Genomic DNA, 27,901 nt, shown 5'->3' with positions numbered 1-27,901 from the left:
TTAACTTGTCAGTATGTCAGGGAGGTAGCATAACATTTTTCTTTTTGACTTCTCATACAAAATAACGTAATTCCTGTTTAAATATCTAGCTGGTTGTAGTAATCTAAGGCTGTAAGAAACATTTAATTCAGAAAGCTATATAGTTTGAAGTGCTGTTAACAGTGTATGGCCTGGAACAGGAAAGAGAGGAAACTAAGTGGTCATTGAGGTGCCTTTGTGGCTGCCATCCATTTACTAGCCTGTAATTGATGGAGCCTTTTGATGTGCAGCTCTATTTTTTTTTTTTCCTTTCGGAAATTTATCGCTGGTCCCACCCCACCGTGCCTGACAGATTACTTGCGACTTTTATTTGTGGAATCTCTATTTTGTTGTTGATGTTAATGAGCTTGCTGCACAATATCACCAGAGAAATAGTGTTGCTATTTGGAATGTTAATGAATTGCTTGCCTGGCCAATTGCCATTTGTTCCAGTGTGTGAATATGGGGTGTGTGTGTGTGTGTGTGTGTGTGTGTGTGTAAAAGAGAGCCGAGTAGCAGGGGTGGGATTGCATTTTTTTCTTCTTCGCAGCCAGTGACGTGAGCTGTGGCTGGAACAATCAGACTGGCTGCAAACACGGTAGTTGAAGATGCTGGGGGAGGCAGCCTGGTGTTCGTTAAGCTAACGCGATCACAGCGCTCCGAGCTGCTCAGGCACAACCCGGCGGAGCTGCTCCAGCATCAGAGCCTTGCAGCATTTGGAAAGTGCCTTTTTATTTCTCCAAACCCCTTCCCCAGTCAACCTTCAAAATGATTGGCGTGAACAGTGTTCAGAGTGCCAGCAAGGTGCGAGTGAGGACCTCAGGTTCCGTGAAATACTCCCGGGAGGATTCTATCCGGCGGCAGTCCCACCGGTCAAAGTCTATGAAAATTTCCAACTCCTCAGAGTTTTCTGCTAAGGAGACCAAGGTAAAGAAATACCATGTTAAACCATGTTGACAGGTGAATGTTAGGACAACAGAATTTGGTACTGTCTTTGCCAGTGTGTAATGTTCAGTGACAGACTGAGAAAGTAAGGTATATAAAATGGCTCTAAGATGGTCAGGTGAGATTAGGTGAGAGGGATGGTGTCTGAACTCCAGACGGAGAGATTGCTGTGGCCTGGGTCAGTTTCATAAAGAGCCAGTTTGCGGAAGAGAAGGGTGAAGCAGTGCCCAGAAGGGGCTGGTTATGGGAAAGTGTTGGTTAGCACATCGATCTTGCTTTTAGTCTCGGAAAGGTAGTCTTGACAAATCATTTGTCAGTGCAGTGTATTTTTAGAACATCGGGAATTCAGAGACACCGTCTATGATTTTATCATTCAGTGAGCTCCTCTTGCTTCTCTCTCCCTGCTCTCCCCACAGTGTGTGGAGCTGATATACAGTAGTGACCTGTTCCTGTTACACTACATTCTTGTCTCGTTCAGAGCCCTCAACCGCAGGCATGTGTAACTGGGAAGGATTTCTTCTTTCACGCTCCTCACATGTATGTGTGCTGATGCCGTGCTGCTGCTAATTAATTGTTTGAGTCTGTCTGTAGGACAATATAACATCTATTCATATGAAAGGTGAAGGGAGTGATTACATAGTGAAATGGGCATTTACTACATGCAACATGTTCTTGAGAATCTTCCCACCACCATCTGTGTGAGCCGGGTACTCAGAAACACTCCCACTCCACAGGTTTAAAAATGGAATAATAGAATCATAGGATCGCAGAACTCTGTGCTGGAGATGTGGATGATCATGATGGAGATTCAGAGGTTTGATAATGTGCAGAAAAAGCTTCAGGAGGTGGCGCTCAGAGTCATTTCAGTCTTCTGATGGGTTATATATACAGACCCACTGAGAGTGACATTAGGCTTTTACCCTCCAGTCCCCTTCTATGACATTTACATTATTAAAAGACTTTGATAATGATAGGTTTTTCTCAAAATATGGCGGGGTTAGGGGAGAAGGGGACAAAATACCTTAGTGCGATTTTAAGAAACATGTTGGCTTCCTCTCTCATAACCCCCTTAGATTATGACACAGTGGGATCTAACCCCACCAATCATTAGCAAATTTTCTAGCTGGAATGTCTTCAGCTGTAGCTCTTTCCCTCTTAGTGCTTTTTAAAAGCTGGAGCTTTAGGGAGAAACATGTCTTCACAGTCCTGTTAATGTGACCTGCATGGGGATGTATCAGTTTCTACTGAAACTGCTAGGAGACCTCCTGTGCTGTGATGACTATTGTCTCCCACTGAGATAGACCTGGATGGCTTATTATATTGTTAAATAACCAAATGTAGGTAGGCATGATTCTCAACATGCCTCTAACATTGGCTTCTACGAAGAGTGCTAAGCAGCCTCTTCAGATTTTGTTTTAGTATGGATTATACCCACAGTGTGCAGTCATAGGCTTTGGGGAATTAACAGACCACCATCAACTATCACCATTCCCTATGATAATTTAAGCATTGTATAATAGTTTATTCACTCAGAATCATGATTGTGTCTTTGAATGTTGGAAACTAGCATAGATGCGAAATGGAGAATCCCTACTCTCTTCTCTGTTTGTTACCCAGAGCAGGCTCTCTTCTGATATGCATCTATGCAAGAGAAAGCCAAGCCTTTTTTGGGCATATTGCAAACATTGCAAGGAGTGAACAGTATAAAAAACTCCTGGTAGAATTGTAGTTAACAGGTCATCACATGGTACAGTGGAGATTATAGTCGATTTTTTTAAATCATATTTTTGAGGCATATGTGGTCTCTAAGTTCTGGAATGTGTATTGAAGAATGTATCCAAGTTCCAAATATCTCACAAGATACATTTTAATAGGATTATGTAGTCTTTGAAAATTGAGCACCAGAAGTAGCTAATAGAAAATCATTAGACTAGGAAATTAGGTAAATTGAACTTAATCTTTCACTAGCCATTTTTGTTCCTTAAATGAAGTAAACTGAATAGCATTATAGGATTGTACCCTGAATGCAGTGAAGTAAATTATATTTATAATTTAATGCATATCAACACGTACTTCTGTCTACAGGGTACATACACATTTTACTGCAGAGGTTAAACATCAGAACTCTCATTCACCTTACTCAGATCTAATAGTACTTGTTTAGCACTTAAATGGGTATTTCTTTCTGCTAATTGTGTAAATAACACTTTTTGATTATCCAATGCTTCATTCAGAATGCAAGATGTCTAACCTAATGATTAGGAGAAATTCCCCCTCATTCCCCTCCACACGTAAAGAAAGGGGAAGGTGCCACTAACTTGTAATATGCTCCTGGGGTTGAATTTGTCTCTTTGGAACTCTGGCTCTTTCTAGAATAAGTATAATAATTGTTGCCTCTCTTCAAAGAGTTGGAGTTAGAGCATGTTTTGTATTCCTTGAAAGCTTTCATTTTTTGCATTTCTAACTTCTGTTTTATTGTTCATCAAAAACTAATGATTTATTTAAATATTGATTCATCATAGTCCTCACTCTTTATCTGGTTTATTCTTTTTTGTTGGTCTTCATTTTAAGCAAGTGTTAAAGGACTTTTGAAAGGATTGAGATTCTTGCCTTTGATTTTAGCAAAATATCTAAAGGCTTTCCTTGCTCTCATTTTAAATTCAGAAAATTGAATTTTCTAACCCTTTGTAGCTCATACATATTGAATGTTATTTAAACTACTGAAACACAGTCTATATGTTATTTTCTTTACAACTTAATTCTTTGTGTGGCCTTTTTTTCTTTAAGGTATTTAAAATCCCACTCTTTAGACCTCTGGATAGAGTATGGTTTTGTTGTTTTCTGGAGGACATTTTTTACATCAAATTCTGAAGCAGATAAAATGGGCAGGACATAAATGTCAAGATGTTTTAGAAGAATATTTATGCATTTTGTAGGGACCACATGTCTGGCTTTGATTTAAGTTATTCATCAGGTAAGGGTCTGATATTGGAAGAGTTACCAGTGAGGCCCCTGACCATGAGGAGGCAGCGCAGGCCTTCCTGCCACCAGGGCTCCCTGGTTGCTCTTCCTTTGACAGAAGTAACATTTTGGAATCAATTTCTTAAAGGGTGAATACTCCAGAATTTGATGTGTGCAGTGTAAGAAGATGGCGATTAAGCCTCAATTTTGCCAAACATTTTCACATTTCTCCTCTGAATTTAGTTATGCCTCACATGTAAATTGTTTCGCTGTGGCTTAATTTTTAACTTGAGTAAGTCAACTATAGGTTTAAAACATAAATTGGTAAAAGTTCATGTTGATAATACCCCTTTTCCCTTCCCTGTCTCTAGCCAAACTACATTGTACATTATATATTGGGGAAATCTCAGCTCACTGCTTTTGTCTCTTTGTGTCGTTGTGGGTAAACATAACATGCATGCATGGTTGAATCGTTGAGGCATTTTATTAGGAATCACAGGAGACTAGAGATTACACCAAGAATTTCTAATTGATTATCGTCTGGATTCAAATGAACTATTTAAAACTATTATTCAAAGAAATCAATTTCTCCAACTGAAATTTCAGAGTGATCCCCCTGGTACTCCTTTGGGTGGTGCAAGATGAAAGAAACATGGGCCATATGTTCCTACGCCCTGGCCCTGCGTGCTGATGGTTTACCCTGGGTTCGCTCACTATGGCAGTGGGTGCCGAGATGAGTCACTTCTCCGGGACTCATCCATAAGATGCAGGAGTTGACAAAATGGTATCTCTGTTTTGAGCAATCTTAATTTAGAAATCTGGAGGGGGTTGTTGGGTTATTTCCTCTGTAAAAGGAATCAGAGACTGAGCTAGATTCAGGGAAGGTGAATTGTATATGTATTTTGAATAAACTTCTTCCTATGCTGGATGTTAACTGTAGACGCGTTAAAGGGAAATGGGAGAGCCTAATGAATTGTTTTGCCAAATATATTGCAATAATGTTGAACGGCACCATCAACTCTAGTCTCTCCATCCTATGTAGGCTTTGCTTGTTATTTCTTTCGGATTGTTAGGTAAATATTAATCATTTCTCCCCCTGTGAATGAATCTATACACAAAGGAACCTTGAAGAAATCATTACAGGGCCCTTTGCGGCCTGAGGTTTCCCATGAGAGGCTTGCAGATTGCTGTCATTTCTTACTGGATCCCATTGGTTCTTTGGATGAAGTCCAGAGCCTGGAAAGGAGATGCGAGTCAAACGGGTCATTTATATCTGCCTGTTCAAAATGTATATGTCATATAATAGGGGGGAATCCTTAGTCACAATGTGAAAATTTTCTTACAAATGTCTTTTTATATATTTTTTATTCTTAAATTGAAGCAGAACATCTGTTAACCTCATAAATTCATCCATTAGCAGGATCCTTTCAGAAAGATAATTGATTTAACTATTAGGGTCAGAATATCAAGAAATTCTCTCTTGTTATATCCCTGGCACAGAAGAGAAGCAGGGAGGAGGTGTCTTTCACAAAGAAAATCTGGTGATGCAAAGGTAAAACAATTTTATCTCCAGAACTTTAATTTTCTTGTATTAATTCTACTATCCACCCACTGGAGTTACTTCTTCTGTTCTAAGAAGTCGACTAGAAAAACAGAATCAATTAGGTATTCTGTCACCAAATGGATTATTTGGGAAAAAGGAAGGATTGCAGTCCTGTGCATGTAGACATGGTGAACCATGTGCACACACTGAACCAGGCAGAGACGGAGGAGGAAGTTCAGAAAGGAAGAGGAAGTTAAGGGGAGGGGCTGTTAACAACCATAGAGCTCTGTTGTAAACAGGGTTCTTCCTGCAGGGTTCTCGGGGTGACTTCGAGTTCCAGAACTCCTCCCATAAGCCTTAGCTCCTCCCACAGCCCCTCCGATTGATTATGTCCAGGTTAAAATCTCTGCCATAATTTTATCAAAGTTATGCTTTCCCCTCAGGTGTGATTCTGCCAGACTAACACATTTAGATATTTTCATATAATCTTGAGAAGAGACCTGGCCCCTTCTGGAAGGTAACTCTACCAGCACCCTTATCAATAGCTGTTTAACTCTCTTAAGACTTGAGTCAGCCTGGCCCCAAAATAGAGTGCCTTTGGTTTTTTCACTACCTTTGGTTTTATTTTTAAATTATGAAGCTAACAAACTGATAATTGGGTTTTCTTGTTGGTTTTCTCAGTTTCTCAGATCCTGCTTGTACTTTCATGTAAAAAATACCTTTTTAAAAGAAGATACAAATGATTATCTAGGATATTGAACAAACTATGCTCCTGGTGTGCTGACACTTGTTGACCTTGAGTGTAATTAAAAGCAGACCTTCACCGCACACTATTCACCCATTTTCACTTGATTAAAGTGCCCGTGGTGTGCCTGGGCCGAGGCTCTCCTAGCTCCCAGTACTGCACTTTCGCTCTGCTGCTCCCCTGCCTTTCTAGTTGAACACAGTCTCCCAGTGACCGTGTCCTAACGCACGTGTGTCTGAGCTTTCCCACGGTGTTTGAGCATTGGAAAGAAAATGCTGGCCCACACCGTCTTTCCTGGCAAGCTAGTATAATACCCTTGTCAGAATCAAGAAGGAAGAAGAAAAATCTGTGAAATATTGTTGCAATGACAAATGATAGAGAAGAAAATACTTAGGTGGTGGTTGTTGTTGTTGCAGATTTTGGGGGGTTAGGAGCATCACGATAACCTGAAGTTAACCATCAGGAGCTCTTGTGTGGAAATATGCACGGCGACCAGATGGCCTGCATTTTCCAGGACGGTGCCTTTCCTTTATTGCAGTCTGTTTTCGGATCATGCCTGCTTGCCTGGTTTAGAATTCAGGGATTGCATTCAGTTTAGGGACCAATAGGAGATGTTTGGAGAACTTTATTTATGTACTCACCCATAGTGATGCAGGAACCATGAATAGCTGGGGGAGGCGGCTCCTCGCTATTTATCATGGGAGTTACTCTTCTGTCTTTGATTTTAGTTGATTTTGAGCATTATCTCATCCTTTAAGTAGATTGCTTTTCATTGCATTTAAAAAATCCAGTCTACCACATTTGATGGTACAACATTAGTGTATTTTCTGAATACACAGATCATCTGATTGGAGTGGAATGTATTTTTCCAGGTAGTTTACTTAGAATGCTTCATGTCAAAATTTTTAAGAAAGTATTGACTGATGCCCTCTCTTTATAGTCTGACTCATCTCAGGTCAGGATGCTGGCTATACCCTGCCAGTTATATGTTAGGCTGCAAGACAGTTCCCAAGGCAGCTGGGGACACCAGTATCCACGTCGTCACCAGATTCAAATCGGAGGGGCCAGGTTTTTGTGTGCTCGTACTACAGGCACACCTCGCTTTCTTGCGCTTCACTTTCTCGCGCTTCACCAACAGTGGGTTTTTTAGAAATTGAAGGCAAGACTCTCCACAAGCAAAATGATTGCACCTTGCTCTATTGTGGTGGTCTGGAACCTCACCCGCAATATTTCAGAGGTATGCCTGGAAATCAGATGAAAGTATAAATCCATCCCAGATGCAACGCTCTCCTTCTTGCACCGAGGTGCGGTTTAGTAGGGTCAGCTCAACTCTACAACTAAGGAATCCTCTGGGGCGTGCCAAGGTGTCTGCAGCAAGCATTAGGACTTCTCTAGACCCCGAGCCTAGCAGCTCTTGCGTGGGGAATTGACTTCTATCCAGCTTCTTAGGAGTTCTCTTCCAATCCAGCATAAGTAAACTGAAGGGTTGGGGTCTAGTTAACTAACTAGACCTAATAGGCAGACAGAGAGAGAAAAGTGTTTGGAGAGAAAAAGCTTTTTGTTGGCAGAGGGATGATGGAGTAGCAGCAGCGCGCTGATTTATGACAGTTCCCTTCCGCAAAACACTTTTTAAAAAAAACAGATAAAATAGAATGGCTCTCCAGAACACCTTTGTTATGATTGGACAGTGTTTTAGGGGATCTTTAATGCCTCATCAACCTCCTTCTGTGATCTCTGCCACCACGAGAAAGTGTGGCAGCATATTTATATGCTGCAAAAGTATAACTCTCAGAGTTTAAGGTAACAGGTGCTTTTATCTCTACGCCTACTAAACCCCACTGAAATGACAGTAGAAGTCAGATATCCAAGTCACGGAGGACAAGATAGGGTGGCCTCAAGCTGTCAACAAGTTTGAAAGACGGAAAGCACATAGGTTTGATAGCTATTTTAGCACCCCAGAGAAAGCTGAAACCCAAGTGTCTGCACCTCGAAGCCTGGGAAAGAAGGAGCTGACCCCCCCCCCACCCACACACACACACACACACAGAACACAGGAAAGGCCCAGGAATTAGAGGCACTGGCTCCCTCTGAGGGCGGTGGGTCAAAACACGAAGATCCCATTAAAGCTTCTAAAATTGGTAACTGGAACTTCCAGATAGCCTCTTCATTGTATATCCCAGTGACCGTATTCCCCACATCTGCAGCTCCTCTCTGGGGAGGTGAACCCAGAGGTTTTTGATTTGGCAAATCAGGCTCAGTGGAGGTAGAGGTAGATTCCCACATTCAGAATAGTAGGCCTAAGTGAGATGTACACACATTTCACAGTAGGCAGCCTCTTCCCCCTGTGCTCACCCGTGGACCTGTTCTTAGTTTCTTGAAGAAGAGAAGGCACGCTGTCCAGCAAAGAGGCAATGCAATAGTTAGAGGCCGAGGGAATCCCCTGGGTGGTAGTGCAGGGAAGGCCTAGGGCAGCAGCTGTGCAGGAGACAGTGGGAGAAGAGAGCACCCCGAGGATGCTTCCAGAGCGCCCCTGAGAGACCTGCTGTGCTGGGCCGGTGGAGAGGCTTCCAGTCCCGTTGGAGAGTGTGGAGAGGAGTTAAAGGTAGGCTGTTAGAAAATGAAGTGAACAGCAGCAAAATAAGGTGATGATCAACCCCAGGGAAAATAAAAAAGTTCATAAAAAAGCAAAGGTAGCCCTGGCCGGTTTGGCTCAGCGGTTAGAGCGTCGGCCTGCGGTACAGAGAGACCCGGGTTCGGTTCCCGCTAAGGGCACGTACTTCGGTTGCAGTTTGTCCCCGGCCCTGGTTGGTCGTGCGGTGGCAGCCACTCGATGTGTCCCTTCATATCGATGTTTCTCTCTCTCTCTCTCTCCTTCCCGCTCTGTCTGTACAAAAAATGGAAAAATGTCCTCGGGTGAGGATTAAAAAAAAAAAAAAAGCAAAGGTAGCGTAATGTACATAGCTCAGGAGCAATTTATAGCTGCAGAGTCATAATAACGTAGGCATCGAAAAATGTGCCTCCAGATTGTGACTGTGATGTGACTGTGGAAGGATTGGGGATGGAGGAGAGGAGAGAGTGAGTGAGAGTGAGCAGTGTGTGTGTGTGTGTGTGTGTGTGTGAGAGAGAGAGAGCGCTAAATGCTAATCAAGGGATTATGTTCATAATAGCCTTTTAGTATTTTTTATTATAAAATGATGTGTATATATTGCCTTGATAAAATATCAAAAATGAGTAGCAAGGAAAATAGCATATATAGGTCCATGTAAAATTAATGGCTAGCCTGGTTTGTGTATCCTAATTAACTTTGTGTTTAGCAAATACCAAATAACAGACATCTTTTTAAAAATTACATCTTTTTCCAAACACTGTATTCTAGCAGTTATGGGACTAGACTGTTCTGTTGCTGGTTGCTGTCAAAGTTTTCAGGCTACAGTGAAAATATTAGTGTAAGATTGGTTCTTTGTTGGGAAACAGTCCTTTACTTTGAGATTGTTTTTATTATTGTTATGGAATAATAATGATAGTAGATAGCATTTGTTTTGTTTTTGTTTAAATTTTCTCACTTGGCAAAATGAAAAGCTGACAATTCTATGTGAATTCCTAAAACCTCTTTTGAAAATTTTCCATTTTATGAATTCCAAAAGCCTGGTGGTAGCCACTGGATTAGATTATTTAATTTGGCTGCATTGATTGCTTTAGATAAAAATCTATTTCCATTTGGTTTGTCTTCATCGCTCTGTCTAATGCATGGAAATGACAGAACTAATGTCATGCCTGGTGATCTCTCGAAATGTCAGAGTCCCCCAGGGATTGTTTTCTACAAGCTATTTATAAAAAGAACTCTGCATGTTGCCCAGCAAACAATTTCTAACTGTGTACATTAACTTTATCATCATGTCTCCATAATCATTAAATACAATTGATCATCTTTCTTGGGTATTTAAAAAATACTGCACATAATTTACAAGGTCACTTTGGATTTATGTTTGCAAAATTGTAAAGCATCCTTTATCATGGTACGTGCCTGCCACAGCCCAGTGAGAGGGTCTTACAACAGATTATGGCAAGTATAATCCAGACTCTTCTTTGAAAATATTGGTAATTGTTATATTTTTCAAAAGCATGGAAGAATGGAACAGACTGAGGAATCTCAGTGGAAAGGGGGAGGGGGTGGCAGGAAGAGATGAACCAAAGCATTTATATGCAATGCATAACCCATGGACACAGACACTAGTGGGGGGAGCAGAGTGGAGGGAGGCAATGGGGGAAAAAGGAGGATATCTGTAATACTTTCAACAATAAAGATAAATTAAAAAAAAAAAAACAAAAAAAAAAACATGGTTTAGCTGTCCAAATCCAGACAAGTTTTTGATAAATAAATTACGGTGCCAGAGGATTGGGGTATAAGAATTAAAAGCAAAATCAGGAGATGACTGAATGCAATGACTTCGAAAATCATCGTGCTTGCACAAGTCAGAGAATAGGCGCATACGCTTGGGCCGTTAACCTTAACTCACAGGGAAGGAGGTGGCGATTCGCTGAGACCTTAATGACATCACCTTTCTCCAAGCTCTCAGGCACTGAGGACTGCTGCATTAAATCACATCTGCATCAGGTTTTGGACACTGCATTTTAGTGCCCACACTCATTTGAAGGTGAGGATCCTTTCATGGTATATGTTGCAACCCTTCCATCTATACTTCACTGAAAATACCTCTTTAGCTGGGATACAAGTCCTTTTTCCAGGCGGGTTTTGACATTTTCATAGCAAGTCCATTTGGGGGAGGACAAAGAAGAAGGTAGAAAGTAGTGAACACGGAGTTGAGCTCTGGTCAGGTGGTCCGGTGTTTGCCAGCGCTGCCACTTGCTACTAGTAACTCTGTCACCGGGCAGGGTTTGGCCAGAGTTAGCAAATAAAAATATAGACCACCCAGGTAAATCTGAATTTTAGATAAATAATAAATAATGTTTAGTATAACTATGTCTTTTGCAGAATCGGGGCATACATGTGCTTAAAAAAAGTTATTTATTGTTTACCTGAAGTTCGCAGTTGTCGACCGAGAGAAAAAGGCAAGTCTGTGAGGCAAGGAAAGCATGCATTTGGGGTGTTGAGTTGTAACCAGGGAGCACAGATTCTGGCAGCAACCAGAACAGTATCCCCTCTAGGGATTAGGCGCAGGGGGGTTTAAAAGAAAAAGGGGGAAAAGAGTATTCAGTCTACTTTAGTTGTTTACCAGGAATTGTGATTGCAAGGAAATTTATCTTTTACAAGTCATTGGTTTCTCATGACTAGGAAAGAAACTTTTGTTTTATGGTCCTTGAAAAGTATAGCTATTTTGTACAGTCCTTGAAAAGTTCTTTCTCAACAAATAACCCCTTTTAGCAAGTCTGCAAGGTCATTGCCATTTGTCCAGCAAGATGGAGTCACTGTGGTCATTTCTTCTCACACGTTGAACAAGGCATCCTGCATTTGATCGAACAGCCTACAGCCTGAGCAAGTAACAGTCTGCCTAGTCCCCCACTCTGAGATCAGCGGAGTAAATCAGAGTTACTTCACAGGTTGTGGAAGGTTAAATTTTAAAAGGCACCTATGTGCTCAGCCCAGAGCCCAGCACGTAGGACTCGGTAAATGTCAACTATGTGGAGGGTGGTCCCTCACTTGTCCAACATCCAGCTTGACGTCTCCTAAAACAGACAGGACTCCAGCTGTAAAACAGAGATGGATGTCCAGGTTGGAATGTTGTGCCAAATTCTAAGATCCTTGAGAGAATACTGTACTAGTTGAAGTATACAGAGTGTACTCTGTAGTATGCAGAGAGAGTATACGCTTGTCATTCTAAATGTTGACTAGCTTGTGTGCCAGGAAGTGAAAGGTTTTTGTTGTTGTTTTTTTAATCCACATCCAAGGATATTTTTTTTCCATTTATCTTCAAATAGGGTGGGAAGGAGAGAGAGAAAGAGAGAGAGAGAGAGAGAGAGAGAGAGAGAGAAACTTGGATGTGAGAGAGACACATCAACTGGTTGCCTCCCACACAACCCCCACCAGGGCCAGGGATTGAACCGCAACCAAGGCACATGCCCTTGGCCAGAATTGAACCCCTGACTCCTTAGTCCTCAGGCCAATGCTCTAACTGCGGAGTCAAACTGGCCAGGATGAAAAGTTTTTGATTTTTTTCTATCCTCACCTGAGGACATTTTTGCATTTATCTTCAGATAGAGTGGGGGGAGTGGGGAGAAACATTGATGTGAGAGAGACACATTGGTTGCCACCCCCACAATCCCAACCGGGGCTGGGGACAAACTGCAACCAAGGTACATACCCTTAGCAGGAACCGAACCCAGGACTCTCTGGTCTGCGGGCTGACGCTCTAACCGCTGAGCCAAACCGGTCAGGGCAAGGTGTTTTTGTTTTGTTTTGTTTTCTTAAGGAAAATGAAGTCAAGGAAAAAATTTAAAAGGCTTTGCAGTCAGACTTTTCTATGATTCCTTTGAGATCTGCCACTTAATAACACTTGACTTAACCTCTCTGCACTGCAATTTCTGCATCTGTAAAATGGAAATGATATGCCTGGGTTGTGATGAAGAGTAAATGATGTAACACATGTACAACCCTAGGAACAGGTCCCGGCACTCACTGACTACACTGTAAATGTTAGTTTGCCAAATTGATTCAAACAAGTGATTCTCCTCACACCCACCATATGCCGGGCACGGGGTATTGATTGGCGAAGGAGAGTGGAGTGGACAGATTCCGGATATTTAAATTCAGCTCTTCTGTAAAGTCTAAGAAGGACAGAAGTAGACTGTGTATAACAGTAGTAGTGCCTTTTATTTACATTCGTCTTACAGAGTACATGTTTTCATATTGATGCTTTCATGATTCTGTGAGGTGGATATTACACCGTCTTTACAGATGAAGAGATGAAAGGCTGGTGTTAGTGGCCTAAGGTCACACAGCTGATGAAAGAGGCAAGTTTGATACAAGTCTACTGATTTCTAGTCCATTTGCTGCCTCTCATCATAATTGTGGCATTAAGATCTTTATCACTGAGACCTCGTCTTCTCAACCAAGGTGCTTTTTAAAACACGTGCTGTGATCAGGACAATTTATGAGACACTGGGAAATAAAGAGAAGCAGAAGACTTGATCACATGAGCAAGGAGTTAAAAATCTAGTAACATCTAGATTTTTAGTTGAAGAAGTACTATATGCGTGATGTGGCAAACTTTCAAATAGTACACGTAATAGAGTGTACATGATGTGTTGTGGGATTGTGCACCTGAAACCTATATAATTTTGTTAATCAGTGCACTCCAATAAGTTTACTAAAAAGGGGGAAAAACATTCAAACAGTACAGAGAAGATGATATGTTGAATATTCTCTTTCCCACCCGTCTCCCAGTTGCCCTCTCCAAAGGCAGTTGCTGTCAATGGGTTCTGTTTCCCTCCGGCAGTGTTCTGCGGGAGTACATACACACACACGCACACATGAATACACACACAAGAACATGCCAAACACACGGTTTTGCATCTTACTTTTTCTTTTAATAATATATTATATCTACCTCATTTTTAGCTTAAATGGCTTTAAATACTAATGGATAGCAATATATCTCTGGTGCTACTGTTGAAACTGTCTTACCCAATTTTTAATTTGTGCTTGAGGTTTGTGAAAAGGGGCCATCCTTTTCCATAATTGAGGAGACAGTCTGGTGCACCCCAGATCTGCCACTGCCATCGCCCAGTCAGGTCACCTCGGCACTCACCCGGGTGCCACCAGCCTGCTGCCACTGGCCTCGCCCTCTTGCCCTCCTCTCGCCACATGGCAGCCACGTCATTCTTCAGGAACATGTGTTAGGTCACTCTGCTGCTTAAAATCCTCCAGTGGTTGCCCAGTTCAGCAGAATAAACCCTGTCTTCTCGTCAAAAAGCCTCACTTGACCTGTTGACCTCTTTGCCCTCGTGATGCACCACACCCCGGGCCAGCACCCCCTCACCACCCGGACTTGTTTCTCAGGCCCGCCGAGCTCAGCCGTGCCCGGGGCTCACTGCTCTCCCCGGTGTCGTTGCATGGCTACCCCTTGTCACTCATACCCTAAAGTTCCTTGCAGTGAGGCTTTCTTGACCATCCAGCCTAAAGTTACCCTTTTGAGTTACCTTCTTTTAATGACCTTATAATAACTGTCTGGTAGCCTACCAGAAAACGGCAGCACCATCTTTATCTGATTTCCTCCTGTCGACTGAGTAGGTGAATGACTGAGTGGATAGTTTTAAGAGATTTATTTATACTCTGCTGTTACAAGTGTTACAACTGTTATACTATTCTTATTACATCAAATATAAAAACATATTTTATACTAAAAAGTGCATTCTTGTTATTGTCTAGTAGTTATTAAAAATACTTTCCTCCCTGGCTGATTTGACTCCGTGGTTAGAGAGTCAGCCTGCGTACCAAAGAGTTGCAGGTTTGATCTCTGGTCCCCTGTTGGGGTCATGCAGGAGGCAACCAATCGATGTGTCTCTCTCACATCAATGTTTCTCTCTTTTTCTTTCCCTCTCTTTCTCTCTCTTCCTCCCCCTCTCTCCATCTCTCCCTCCCACTCTGTCTGAAGATAAATGTAAGAATATCTTTAGGTGAGGATTTAAAAAAAAAAATTAAAAGTCAATGGTAAAATATCCTCTGGTGAGAATAAAAAAAAAAAGAAAAGAAAAAGAAAACGACTTTCCCCTCACATATCTGTATGGGTTACTATTATAAAATATTTGTTGTGGTTATCGTACATTAGAATAATACAGTAAATATGAATTAAGCAGTGCATCTCATGTAGGCAGTGAGCAGACAGATTATAATCATTGAGATGTATTATAGGAGAATTGAACTACTGACCATCGATTCACATATGTTTTCTTAATTCTGAACTTGGGATCAAGCCTCTTTTTCCCTGTGAAAAGATCATTTTTAAATAAACTAACAAGTCCTGAGCCGATATAATAGAAGTAAAAAATAATAATAATAAGCAAAGAATATGGATAGCATTGTTTGTTTTTAACTTCATAAACTCTAATTTCTAGTAAGTATTTTTAATAGCAAAGCATTTAATGGAGTTGCAGAATGTATCACTGTTTATAGCAGGTGTGTGTATGTCAGTACTGGTCCCCAGTAGGGCGGTTAAAGCACTGCCTGGCCTTGGACAGACCTGTCCCTGGGCCCCAGATCTGCTCTGTGAATTCTGGGAGGTTACTTAACCTTTATAAGTGTTAGTTATGTTATTTCCAAAGTGGTTATAGCAATGCCTCTGGCATACAGTGGCTGTAAGGATTCAATGAGAGTAAGTGAACACAAATCTCTTAGCATAGTGTCTTACATAGTGTGAACACATAAGAGCTGTATTATCATCGTCACTGGAATCTCAGCTATTGAGAAAAGGCTAGATCACCCTGGCCGGTTTGGCTCAGCAGTTAGAGCGTCGGCCTGCGGTCCGGAAAGAAAAGGCTAGATCATCGTCACAAGGTTATAGAAATCTAATCAACTGAAACATCAGATACACAGAAAGAAGCTTAAGTTTCGAAATCATAAACCAGTTTGGATGTACCTGGAGGGCATTATGCTGTGTCCGGTGATTCTCAGAGGTCAAAACCAGTTCCTGTTGGACACCCGATGTGTACTATCTGGCCCACAGAGGTTTTTGTTTTAGTTGCCACACTTGAAAATTTGTAAGCCTTGAGTAATCTGTACTTTTGAAGAATAGTAAGAGCTCTCAATAGTGAATCTATATTTGCACTGGGTTGAAATCGGGTGAGTGGTAGCTGCTCTCTAGATGGAGCTTTCTTGGGCTCCCTGGTGTCTCTCCCTGGCCGTCTTGACTCATTCATGTCACCTGCCTACTTCAGATAGTTGAGTCTTAGTCGGTTTTTTGATGTTGAACAAGTATTTGGATTTGATATTCAAACCAACTCATTAGCATATGCCTACAGTTGTTTTTTTTTTGATGGAGATATATTTGATATACAACGTATTAGCTTTAGGTGTACAACATAATGATTTGATATTTATATCCATTGTGAAATGATCACCACAATAAGTCTAGTTATCAACCCGTCATCTTACATAGTTACAGTTTTTCTGTGTGTGAGTACTTTTAAGATCTACTCTCTTAACAACTTTCAAGTGTGCAATACAGTATTGTTAACTATAATCACCGTTCTGTACATTACATCCGTGACTTATTTATTTTATAACTGGGACTTTGTATGTACCTTTTGACCCCCTTCACCCATTCCTCCCAACCCTCTGGCAATCACCAATCTGTTCTCTATCTATGAGCTTGGGGGTTTGTTGTTGTTTTTCTGGGAGGTTTTGTTTGTTTTAGAGTCATATATAAGTGAGATTATACAATGTCTTTCTGTGTCTGACTTATTTCACTTAGCATAATGCTGTCCAGGTACATCCATGTTGTTGCAAATGGCAAGATTTTATTTGTTTATAGCTGAATAATATTCCATTGTGTATGTATAGATGTGTGTGCATATATGTATATATCACTTTCTTTATCCATGTACCCATCAGTGGACACTTTGGTTGTTTCCATATCTTGGCTATTGTAAATAATACTGCAATGAACATAACTAATTTTCAAGTTAGTATTTTCATTTCCTTTGTATAAATACCCAAAAGTAGAATTGCTGGATTATGTGGTAGTTCTAGTTTTAATTTTTTGGCGGAATCTCCCTCCATACTAGTTTTTATTTTTTAATCCTTACCTGAGGACATTTTTTGATATTTTGTTCAGATAGAGTGGGAGGGAGAGAGAGAGAGAGAGAAACATCGACGTGAAAGGGACACATCGAGTGGTTGCCACCCGCATGACCCATGACCCAACCAGGGCCGGGAACAAACTGCAACCAAGGTACGTGCCCTTAGCGGGAACCGAACCCAGGTCTCCCTGGACCACAGGCCAACGCCCTAACTGCTGAGCCGAACCAGCCAGGGCTCCCTCCATTCTGTTTTCTATAGTGGCTGCACCAATTTACATTCCTACCAACAGTGTACAAGGAGGATTCGCTTTTCTTCACATCCTCACCAGCATTGGTTATCTCTTGTATTTTTAATAATAGCCAGTCTAACAGGTATGAATTGATATCTCATTGTGGTTTTGACTTGCATTTTCCTGATGATTAATGATGATAAACATGTTTTCATGTACGTCTTGACCATCTTTGGGAAAATGTCTGTTCAGTTCCTCTGCCCATTTTTTTTTTTTATCCTCATCCGAGGATATTTTTCCATTTCTTGTACAGACAGAGTGGGAGGGAGAGAGAGGGAAACATCGATGTGAAAGGGACACATCGAGTGGCTGCCACCCGCACGACCAACCAGGGCCGGGGACAAACTGCAACCGAGGCACGTGCCCTTAGCAGGAACCGAACCCGGGTCTCTCCGGACCGCAGGCGGACGCTCCAACCGCTGAGCCAAACCGGCCAGGGCTCCTCTGCCCATTTTTAAATCAGATCGTTTGTATTTTTTCAATTGAGTTATGTAATTTCTTTATATATTTTGGATTATAATTCCTGATCAGATATATGATTTACAAATATTTTCTCCCATTTAGTAGGTTGCCTTTTCATGTTGTTGTTGGTTTCTTTTGTTATGAAGAAGCTTTCTAGTTTGATGCAGTCCCACTTGTTTATTTTTCCTTTTGTTGCCTTTGCTTTTGTTGTCAAATCTAAAACCTTATCGTAAGACCCAAGTCAAGGATTGCCATGTTTTCTTCTCATATTCGAGTCTTTTATTCATTTTGCGTTTATTTTGGAATATGGTGTAAAATAGTGGTCAAGTTTCATTATTTTGTGTGTCCGGTTTTCCCAGCACCATTTATTAAAGTGACTATCTTTTCCCCACTGTATATTCTTGATACTTTTGTCATAAATTAATTTGACCATATATGCATGGGTTTATTTCTGGGATCTCTATTATGTTCCATTTATCTATTTCTCTTTTTTTGCCAATACTGTTACCAGAGAAAAACATGCCTTGTTTCCTCCCACCCACCCCTGGGAGTGGAGTTCTTATGATATTCCAAGAAAAGGAATTTTCTGAAACTCGCACAGGAGGATGCGATATGGTAGAAAGCTTCATTTTCGTGGAATTACACCCCTAAGTTTCCAAAGTCCCATTTCCCTTAGTCCAGTCACAGAAGTGTAGCTGGGGTTTCAGTAGCGCTAAAATCAGAGCCAGTGTCCACAGTCCATTCCATGTTGGAGCAGGGTCCAATATAGCATCAGGTTAGTTTCAGTTCATTAGTTTATTGAGTTCGTTGCGTGTGGAAGTCCACATAGCCATGGACCACACAGGAGAATCCCAGGAAGCTAAGAGTGAGCCATGAGCCAAGCATGCCAAGAGGAACCAAGATAGCGAACTTCTTTGTTCAGGGGATTGAGTATCCCAAATCTTTGTGCACTTGCAGTGGCCACGCCCATTCTGGCCAACTATCTCTGTCCCCAGGCGTGATTGACAAGTAAGCATCTTCCCTACATCATTCCAACTTTACTGGGCAAGTATCTATCTTCCCTTTTTCTAGTCCCCCTCCCCCATTTCTGGGAACATGCCTATAATGTCTGGCCTTCCCTTTGCTCCTTTCCTGTTATTAATAACTAGTTAATTACAATGGTATCAATACCATACTGTTTTGATTACTATGGCTTTGTAATATAGTTTGAAATCAGGGCGCATGATGCCTCTAGCCTTATTTTTCTTTTTAAGATTGCTTTGACTATTCAGGGTCTTTTGTGGTTCTGTATAAATATTAGTATTGTTTGTTATAATTCTAGGAAAAATGCCATTGGAATTTTGATAGAGATTGCATTGGGTACTACAGACATTTTAATAATATTAATTCTCCCAATCTGTGAGCACTGAATAGCTTTTCATTTATTTGTATCTTCTTCATTTTCTTTCATTAGTGTCTTACACTTTTCAGTGTACAAGTCTTTCTCCTCCTTGGTTTAATTTATTTTATTCTTTTTTTATATAATTGTAAATAGGATTGTTTTTAATATCTCTTTCTAATAGTTTGTTATTAGTGTATAAAAAAAAGCACCAGATTTTTGTATAATGATTTTATATTCTGCAGACATACTGAATTCTTTTATTGGCTCTGTTTTTTATATGGATTCTTTAGGGTTTCTATATGTAATATTGTGTCATCTGGAAATAGTGATTGTTTTACTTTTACCTTTTCTATTTGGATACCTTTTGTTTCTTTTTCTTACCCAATTGCTCTGGCTAGGACTTCTAATACTATGTTGAAAAGAAATGACAAGAGTGAACATCTTTGTCTTATTCTTGATCTAGGAGAAAGGCTTTCAGCTTTTCACTGTTGAGTATGGTATTAGCTGTGAGCTTGTCATATATGGCTTTTATTATGTCAAGGCATATGTTTGCAGTTTTAATAAAGGGAAAAATTCTTTCTACTTAAAATAGTTGTTTAACCAGGAACTGAATACAAATATCGAATTATTATGTTGTACATCTGAAACTAATATAATATGTCAGTTATACCTCAAAAACAAAACAGGAACTTTGTGGCTATTTAGCATTTTAGGTTTCGATTACATTTGAAATAGTGTTACTTGTACTAGCATATTTAAGAAACTTTCTAAGACACAGCAGCCAGTCAAAGGGAAGGCAGCCATAAGGTATAGGAAAGGCATTTTAGGAGTCATGTGCCCTGTATAAATATACTTAACATCTTATGGACCAAGCCTACCCTCAGAAGGAATGAGTGAATGAATATACATATACATTAATGAAAGTTTAGAGTACAAATGATAAGTAGCAGTTATATTTTTATTCACTTTCAAGTTTAGCTTAGTGCACCTCAGAGCTGCTCACCAAATCTTTTGAGGGGAGTGTTGTCTATTTAGCATTATCTTTGGCTGCAGTGTTTTCCTTTGGGAATAATGAAGGCATGATGGTTCCTATTTTAGCTCAGAAAGATACATTTGACAGCAGGCAATCAGACCAGCCCCTTGTGCCCCTCCTCCTCTTAGAGAATCAAGTCAGTTTCTCTCTCCCTTCCCTCCTTGCTTCTTCTCTTCCTTTTTCATTCTTGTTCATATGCAATTTTAAAATTTTTATTTTTTTATTTTTATTTTTTCTTTATTGATTTGAGAGAGAGAGGAAGGGAGAGAGAGAGAGAGAGAGAGAGAAACATCGATGAGAGAGAACATCGATTGGCTGCCCCCTGCATGTCCCCCACTGGGGATTGGGCTCACAACCTGGGCATGTGCCCTGACCAGGAATCAAACTGGCGGCCTCCTGGTGCATGGGTTGACGCTGAACCACTGAGTCACACCAGCTGGGCTAAAATGTTTATTTATTAATTTATAAGAGTGATTCCTGGATTTGAGGGCAGGTAGTGTTCCTACTAATCAGCAACCATGGCAAACAAAACAAACGAAACCCTAGTGGGGGACAGGAAGCAGGGACTAGGGAAAGAAGAAGTCTGAGATTTTGAGGAGGTAATTTCTGAGATCTTTTTCCTATGGAATCATAAAATGGTAGATCTGGAAGGGGACCTGAAAAGATAGCCTTATGTAACCCTCTCATATTGCATATTTAAGAAATAAAGTCCGGGCAAATGAGTTAATTTCTCTTAAAAGAGCAAGTTAGTGTCAGCCAGATGCCCCCCTCCCCTTCAGATTCTGAAATTTGGTCTGTTCTCTCTTGTATTTAATTATTCTCTAAATACATGTAATGTAATGTCACATATTAGATACCGTGTGTGGAAGTAAGGAGGAAGTGGCGGGTTAGGCAATTCTACTAGCTGACAAATGCTCCGTTAGGTGACGCAGCACATTTTGCTGTCCTTACATAAGAGGCTCCTGAAGACGGGTGGGTCCACCTGCACTCAGCATGATGCCACTCTAGCTGATAGAATGTCCTCAAAAACATTTATCATGTGATGAATCACATCTGCTATTTACACTTCTGATTCCCTTTCCATAAGGCGAAGGGCCATCTGATTAATTTCGTAGTGTCTGTTTTGGATTTGTGCTGGTCTATCTATTCAATGGAGTCAGACTTTCACGATTAGATGCTTCTTCCATTGCTGACTGGGTTTGTACGTGCACCATGACACAAGGTTAAGTTAATTGTCGAGGACATTGATTTGGACTCTGTTTACACCCAAAAAACAGATCTGGCTACAGATGTGGGAAAAACACACTCAAAATAAGTTACTTTACGTTGGGTATGCCTCTGTCACCCTGAAGCTAAATAGAATGTCTATGAGGTTTCTTTTGATGAACCCTCTTTAAGATTGGGTACATGAAAACTGTCCAGTGGATATGGGAACACAGGTAGTTTAAAGGGAGTCATTTCCCAGAAATTCATCTTTAGTGTGTACTTCTCCCTGAAATGGATCTATCTATAACTACGCTTGTGGTCAAACTTCAGGCTGTTTATCCTTTTTCACCTCTGTTTAACGATTGCCTTCTGGCATTAAAAAAAAAAAAAAAAAGCATAACTCTCACCCATAACCTTTTTTGATATTGTACAAGTGTTTGATATTGCATAGATGTAAAACTTGCAGGGGTAGAGGAGCAAATGAAGAGTCAGTTATAAATATTAGTTTAGGGGAGCCTTTAGAGTGTTGCAGGTTTTTAATATTATTTTAAGGCGTAGAGAAGAAAATAGAAGTTGAGGCCCACTGCTTTAAGATATTTTTTTTTTCTGAACAATTTGAAATTCATTTAGTGTAACTAGTTTTATCATTAATTTTTAACCAGTACCATTTTCAAACACAGTCTTTCTCTGATTAACACTTCCAGAGTGGTGCATATTTCATTCAATACTTAAAAGGGCTTGATCTGAATATCTACATGAAACAGCATTGATTGCACTTGAAAAAGAGAGCCATGGTGTTGATGGTGTCAGAACCCATGCTAGGTCAGGTTTCCCTGTGGTCACTGTCAGTCTCACCAAGGGAAATTGAAAGCTATGTTGTCCTCTGTACTTTTCATAATAATTCAGGGACCACAGAGGGGGAAAATCATTGGAGTTTAGAGATGATTGAACTAAAATGCATGAATTTCATAGACTGCAAATGTGCCTCTAGAGAAGAGACCGGTGGTTACACAATACATGGTGATGGGGAAACGTCAGAGAACCAGGCATGGGCCGGCAATGACAGTGCTGAGCCTGAAATAAAACTGCATTTCATCATCTCAGGATGCAAAAAGTGAGGAACAAAGTCTTAAAAGTGAATTTAGACCAAGCTACCTCAATCTCTGTAATTTAAGCCATTTACTTTGCTTTCTCCTTTGAATTTGAAGACTTGTTCTTTCCTGTTAGTCTGAGTGGGGGTACTTGATTGTTGTCTAGCTCCTGGGTGAGTGGCAGGAATTTCAGTTAGAAAGATTGGTGAACTTGTAGAGTAGGGACTTTTAACCAAGGGTTCATATCAGAGTCTCACAGAGGGGTTTGGAAATATTCATGTATAGGTTCCTCCTCTGGGAACATGATTCAGTACATCAAGGATGGAGCTCAATAATCAATGTTTAAAAATGTCCTGGCTGATTCTGGTGCATACCTCAGACCTTCAGTGAGACTACTATAGTAAAAGACTCTGGAAATGTTTCTGAAGATCAGCCTGTGGGTATGATCCTTCTTTATCCAGACATCTGTCTTCCCTTTATACCCTTCTGTATTCGTTTCCTGGGGCTACTGAACAAAATTACCACAAAGTTGGTGTCTTACAATGACAGAAATTTATTCATTTACAATTTTTGCAGGCCTAGTCTGAAATCAAGGTACCTAGAAGATCCTCTGTTCCTGCCTCCACCCACTTCTGGTGGCCACCGCACACCCAGCTGTGTCATCACCCTCATTTCCGGGTTCACCCTCACATGACCTTCTCTCTCCTTAAATCTCCCTCCACCACCTTCCTATACAGACACTTCAGCCCAGATAGTCTCCTCGTCTCAAGATCATGAACTTCATCATGTCTGCAAACTTTTGGCTGTATACAGAAACATTCACAGGTTCCAGGGATGACGAACCTGGTCAGCAGTGGGGCTTCCTTATTTAGCCTACCACTCCCTGTATAATTTATGTGGGCTGCTGTGGCCCGTATAAATTATGTCACTCCCTGTATAATTTATATGGGCTGCTGTGGCCCGTTCAGGTTGATGTTAGTACCTTTCTCCACATATGCCCCACGACCAATCCATGGCCACAGAGAAGCGGCAGCCTTCCGTGACCGTGTCTGCCCACAAACCTTGCTTTCTTCATGCTCGCTCAGACAACCCCTCCCACGGCAAGAGATAAATGATTTTCCTGAGACGTGGACTACACCTGCACTTCAGCCATTCATATGGCAGATACCTTTGGCCATAAGTGGACTGAGAGTAAAGGATTCGGGCCACAAACCCATCATCCTCACCAACACAGGCATTTCAAGCCTGTGTCCTAGCAACAGTAGCTCTTGTTGAAAACTCATCTTTTAAGAATAGAATATTACAGTAACCAGCATTAATCTATTCTAAGAGAGGTACAAGGCTTGTTACCTTTTCAGACGGGCATTCACTTAAGCCATGTATTTACAGTGCTGTAAAGTTTGGTCTTAGGAGGAAAGAATGTCCTTCATTGCAGTTAGTTGCTATAGAATGTAGTCAGTTGGCTGTAGTTGCTTGATTTCTAGAAGAAGTATGATTTCTGAGTCAAAGTCTGTGAAAGCCAGCCACAGGACCTTGGGAGAAGTTCATTAACACCAGGCTTCATTTTCCTCATCTGCACAGGAAGGAATTTGTTTCATGATCTCTAAAGCTCCTTTCAGCTCTGAAATTCCATTTTGTTGTTTCTTGAGTGGAAATTAGAGAGTTTCAACCATTTGTCTTGAAAATGTTGTTACAAAATGGCTTGTTCTTGTGCCATTAGTGGGCAGGTACAAGATGGAACAATTGCTAGAAAAATTCTGGCAGTTCCAGTGTTGGTGGCGAAGTGGCATCAGACTGTTTCCGGTGATTGGACCTCGGTTCAGCAAGCTCAGTGCTTGAGTTCTGGCTAAGAAAGACTTCAGAGCCAAGACTCCCACTGTAAGTGAAAGTTTATTTAGAAAGTCACAGAGGTAGAAGAAGTGAGCTGTAGAAGAAATGGGCCCAGGAAACAAGTTACAGAGGCAAAAGAAGGGCCCTTGGAGCTTAGGGGGTGGGTGGGGAAGAGGGAGGGAGGGGAGGAAAACACATCTGGGGGAAGGGGGAGAGAAAGGCACAAACATGCTCCCTAGAGAAGGAAAACACATCTGGGGGAAGGGGGAGAGAAAGGCACAAACATGCTCCCTAGAGAGAGCAGCACTGGGTCCTCTGACTTGAGGGTATTTATCCGGAGGTCTTGTGAAGATCCCCATAGAATGTTCATCAGCTTTCCAGGTGTGTCCTTTCAGGGTCATGCTCTCCACTGATTGGTTGGCCCTAGGACAAAGAGTCATTAGTCACTGCAGCTGGTCCTGATGTTAGCCTCGGTGTCACTTGTCTGGTTTTGCTGCTTTTTGGGGCCTGGAGCTGAAACACAACTAAGGTCTAGATGTCCTCTCTAGGGGTTAATGCTTACAGGAGTGATTATGCAGCGGCCTGCATGGGAGCCACAGGAGGCCACCCTTCGGCCCCTTGTTCCTCCTCTAAGGGAGTCCAGTGCGTGACTAGGAGAAGGCAGGGGAGGGAAGGTCAGGGAGGGTATGAACCACATGACCGGCGATATGCTAGGGGAAAGGGTTATCTGGGGCAGGGTCCTTGTTTTCCCAGTTTTGCCCCGTTGCTAGGCACCCGGGGCTTTCCTCCTTGGTGACCTTCTGTACCCGGCCCATTGTCATGCTCTGCTCACGTCTGTCTAACTGCCTCCCTTACCAGGATTCCGACTTAATTATTTTATATTACCATAAACATAAACTACTTTATGCTTTATATGTTGTTTTTCTGTACTCAAAATATTACATATTGTATACCAATACAGTTGACCAAGATTGAGAGGACACATTCTCCATTGGGTCTTCATGCACTAGTTTCTCTTTACTGAGTTTGTGCTGCTTTGGGAACATCAAAGTGCAGCTGACTTATGGATCTGAAGTTCACAGGAGTTCACATGGGCTAAGATAAACCCACCAGCTCACTCATACTTAAGAAATAAGATGAGGGAGATAGGAGTAATGAGAAGGATGATCCAAGGAGACAGGAGAACATTCAGGAGACTATGTGCGTGTCACAGAAAATAAGGAAGAAAATACCGAGAGTATTCAGAGCTGCTGAAAGGGGAAAAAAGCGGGAACACTAAAACATGGCCTTGAATTTAGCACTGAAGGAAGCTGATCTATCTTTTGTGATCAGTTTTAATAGAGAGACAGGGATGAAAGCTAGATTGCCTGAATTGAAGAGAAGAGGTTAAGTGGAAATCAGAATTGCAGAAACGTCTCTCAGAATCTTGGCTGAGGAACGACAGTGATAACTGAATCGCAGAAGTTGCAAGAGATGCGCAAGTTTGAAACCTATCCGAAAGGAGCCCAGAACAGGAAGGTATCAGAACCAGAGTTAGAGGCTCAGCCTTGCAGAGATGGGACACTGCTTCCCTTGCCATCAAAAAGCAGGAAGAAGTAGATGCCAGCACAGATACATTTTAGGGAAGATGGCAAACAGTTAAAGGACGCTCGTGAATGCGGGCTGTGCTGACGTTTGAGAAGACGGCTCTTCAGTGGCATTAATTTTTACTATTGTTCATTTTCTGTGTTAGCGCTGAATTAGTCACATACAAGTAGGGAAGGCCATGAGGTTCAGGAGGGTTACACCGTGGCTAGGTCAGTGCTACCGTCTCTTTTGTCGATGCCCCAGCTCCCTTGACTCCAGAGGTGGGCCCAGTCATAGCACCTCATCTCCCAGCCATAGAGATGAGTCCATGGAGAAGACAGGTGACCTGAATCCCTGCAACTGGTATCTTTTCAAACTGGAGCTTGGAGAAAGAACTGTTGGTTTCTCTTGTTGAGAGTCACAAAATGGGTGTTGCTTGTTGTGGACATGTTTATTGTGTAGTAAAGAAACAAGGAGTGGAGATGTTTGGGGCAGAAAGAGGAGGAGAGTTGAGAGGAGAGACAGGAGAAGTCGGAGTGGGGTTGGTGCAGAGGTGCAAATACCACAGAAGAAATCCACAAAACTGGTTGAGGTGACAGTGCGTGGAGTCCAGGCTGCACAGGAAAGGAAGTGACTCCTGTGATAAAGAGGAATCCAGGAAATTCATTTGTGGGCTAAGTAGATAAAAAGACGGGAAGTTGTGATGAGGATATAAGAGTGTTGGATGCATTTGCAAAACAAATTTTGCTTTAAGAAAAATAATGGATCATCAAAAAGCTCTAAAATGATTCATGAAAATTCCTTTGTAATTCTGCAGTTGAAAAGGTAAAGGATAACACCTTAGGTTTGTCCTGTTATATACACATGGAGAGAGGACTGGATTTACAATATAGGAAGTTTGTTGAATTTTACAAGATAATTTTTAATCTATTTTTGTTGCACTGATTGAATAACAAGAATTTTCTAATTTGGAACTTGGTGTCTCTTTAGGCAAGATAGCCTCATGGGTAAAAAATATTGAAAAAATTTGTTCTGAGGCAGAATCAAATGTCTTAGAAAATTTTTAAAACTTAGATATTTTCAACTACCTTTATGAACAGATATATATATATATTTTTTTTTTCATCCTCACTTGAGGACATTTTTCTATTTTTTGTTCAGATAGAGCGGGAGGGAGAGAGAGAGAAACATCGATGTGAAAGGGACACATCGAGTAGCTGCCACCGCACTGCCAACCAGGGCCGGGGACAAACTGCAACCGAGGTACTGCCCTTAGCGGGAACCAAACCCGGGTCTCTCTGGACCACAGGCCAATGCTCCAACTGCTGAACCAAACCGGCCAGGGCTATGAACAGATTTTTAAAAACTCTTTACTACAGTGTTAAATTACTCTGGGAAGTATTAAGTATGATCGTTTATAAGGAACCTTTAATGATCTGTCTATTTTCAATTGTAACTTCTCAGCCACTATTACTTTTGGGTTCAAATGGCTCATACAAGTACTGGAATCCATTCAAAAGGCATTTATCCAGTGCGAGTCTTGAGTTAGCTACTCTTATTTATTTATTTATTTATTTTTTTTATCCTCACCCGAGGATATTTTTCCATTTTTTGTACAGATAGAGTGGGAGGGAGAGAGAGGAAGTGAGAGAGAGAGAGAAACATCGACATGAAGGAACACATCGAGTGGCTGCCACCCGCACGACCAACCAGGGCCGGGGACAAACTACAACCGAAGTATGCACCCTCAGCGGGAACCGAACCCGGGTCTCTCCGGACCGCAGGCCGACGCTCTAACCGCTGAGCCAAACTGACCAGGGCCCTTGAGTTAGCTACTCTTTCTACACTTCTCTACGTGCAGGCTCGTGAGGCATAGTTGTAGTTCTTTAAGAAACCTGAGTTCTTCAAAAAGAATAGCCAATTTACAGCATGGTCTTTGTGCCTTGATTTACCTCTTATTTTAATTTGGTGTTTTTTCACTTTTGTATTTGAGGACACGTTTTGCCATGTCCTGATGATGATGAAATGTGTTCCTAATTTTTATTAGCTCCCATACTTATCCAGTAGTTAAATTG

The 27,901-nt window shown here is 41.3% G+C and overlaps 1 protein-coding gene across 2 annotated transcripts in view; it reads left to right on the top strand.

Annotated features, from left to right (window-relative positions):
• PSD3 (pleckstrin and Sec7 domain containing 3) overlaps positions 1-27,901 on the top strand; it is a 344,873-nt gene that overhangs the window by 206,476 nt on the left and 110,496 nt on the right. The gene's annotated exons all lie outside the window — the stretch shown is intronic.

This window comes from Molossus molossus, unplaced genomic scaffold, assembly GCF_014108415.1.
Source record: "Molossus molossus isolate mMolMol1 unplaced genomic scaffold, mMolMol1.p scaffold_m16_p_9, whole genome shotgun sequence".
NCBI lineage: Eukaryota > Metazoa > Chordata > Mammalia > Chiroptera > Molossidae > Molossus > Molossus molossus.
Note: the sequence above shows the minus strand (reverse complement) of the source record. Positions and strands in the feature narration are given on the sequence as shown.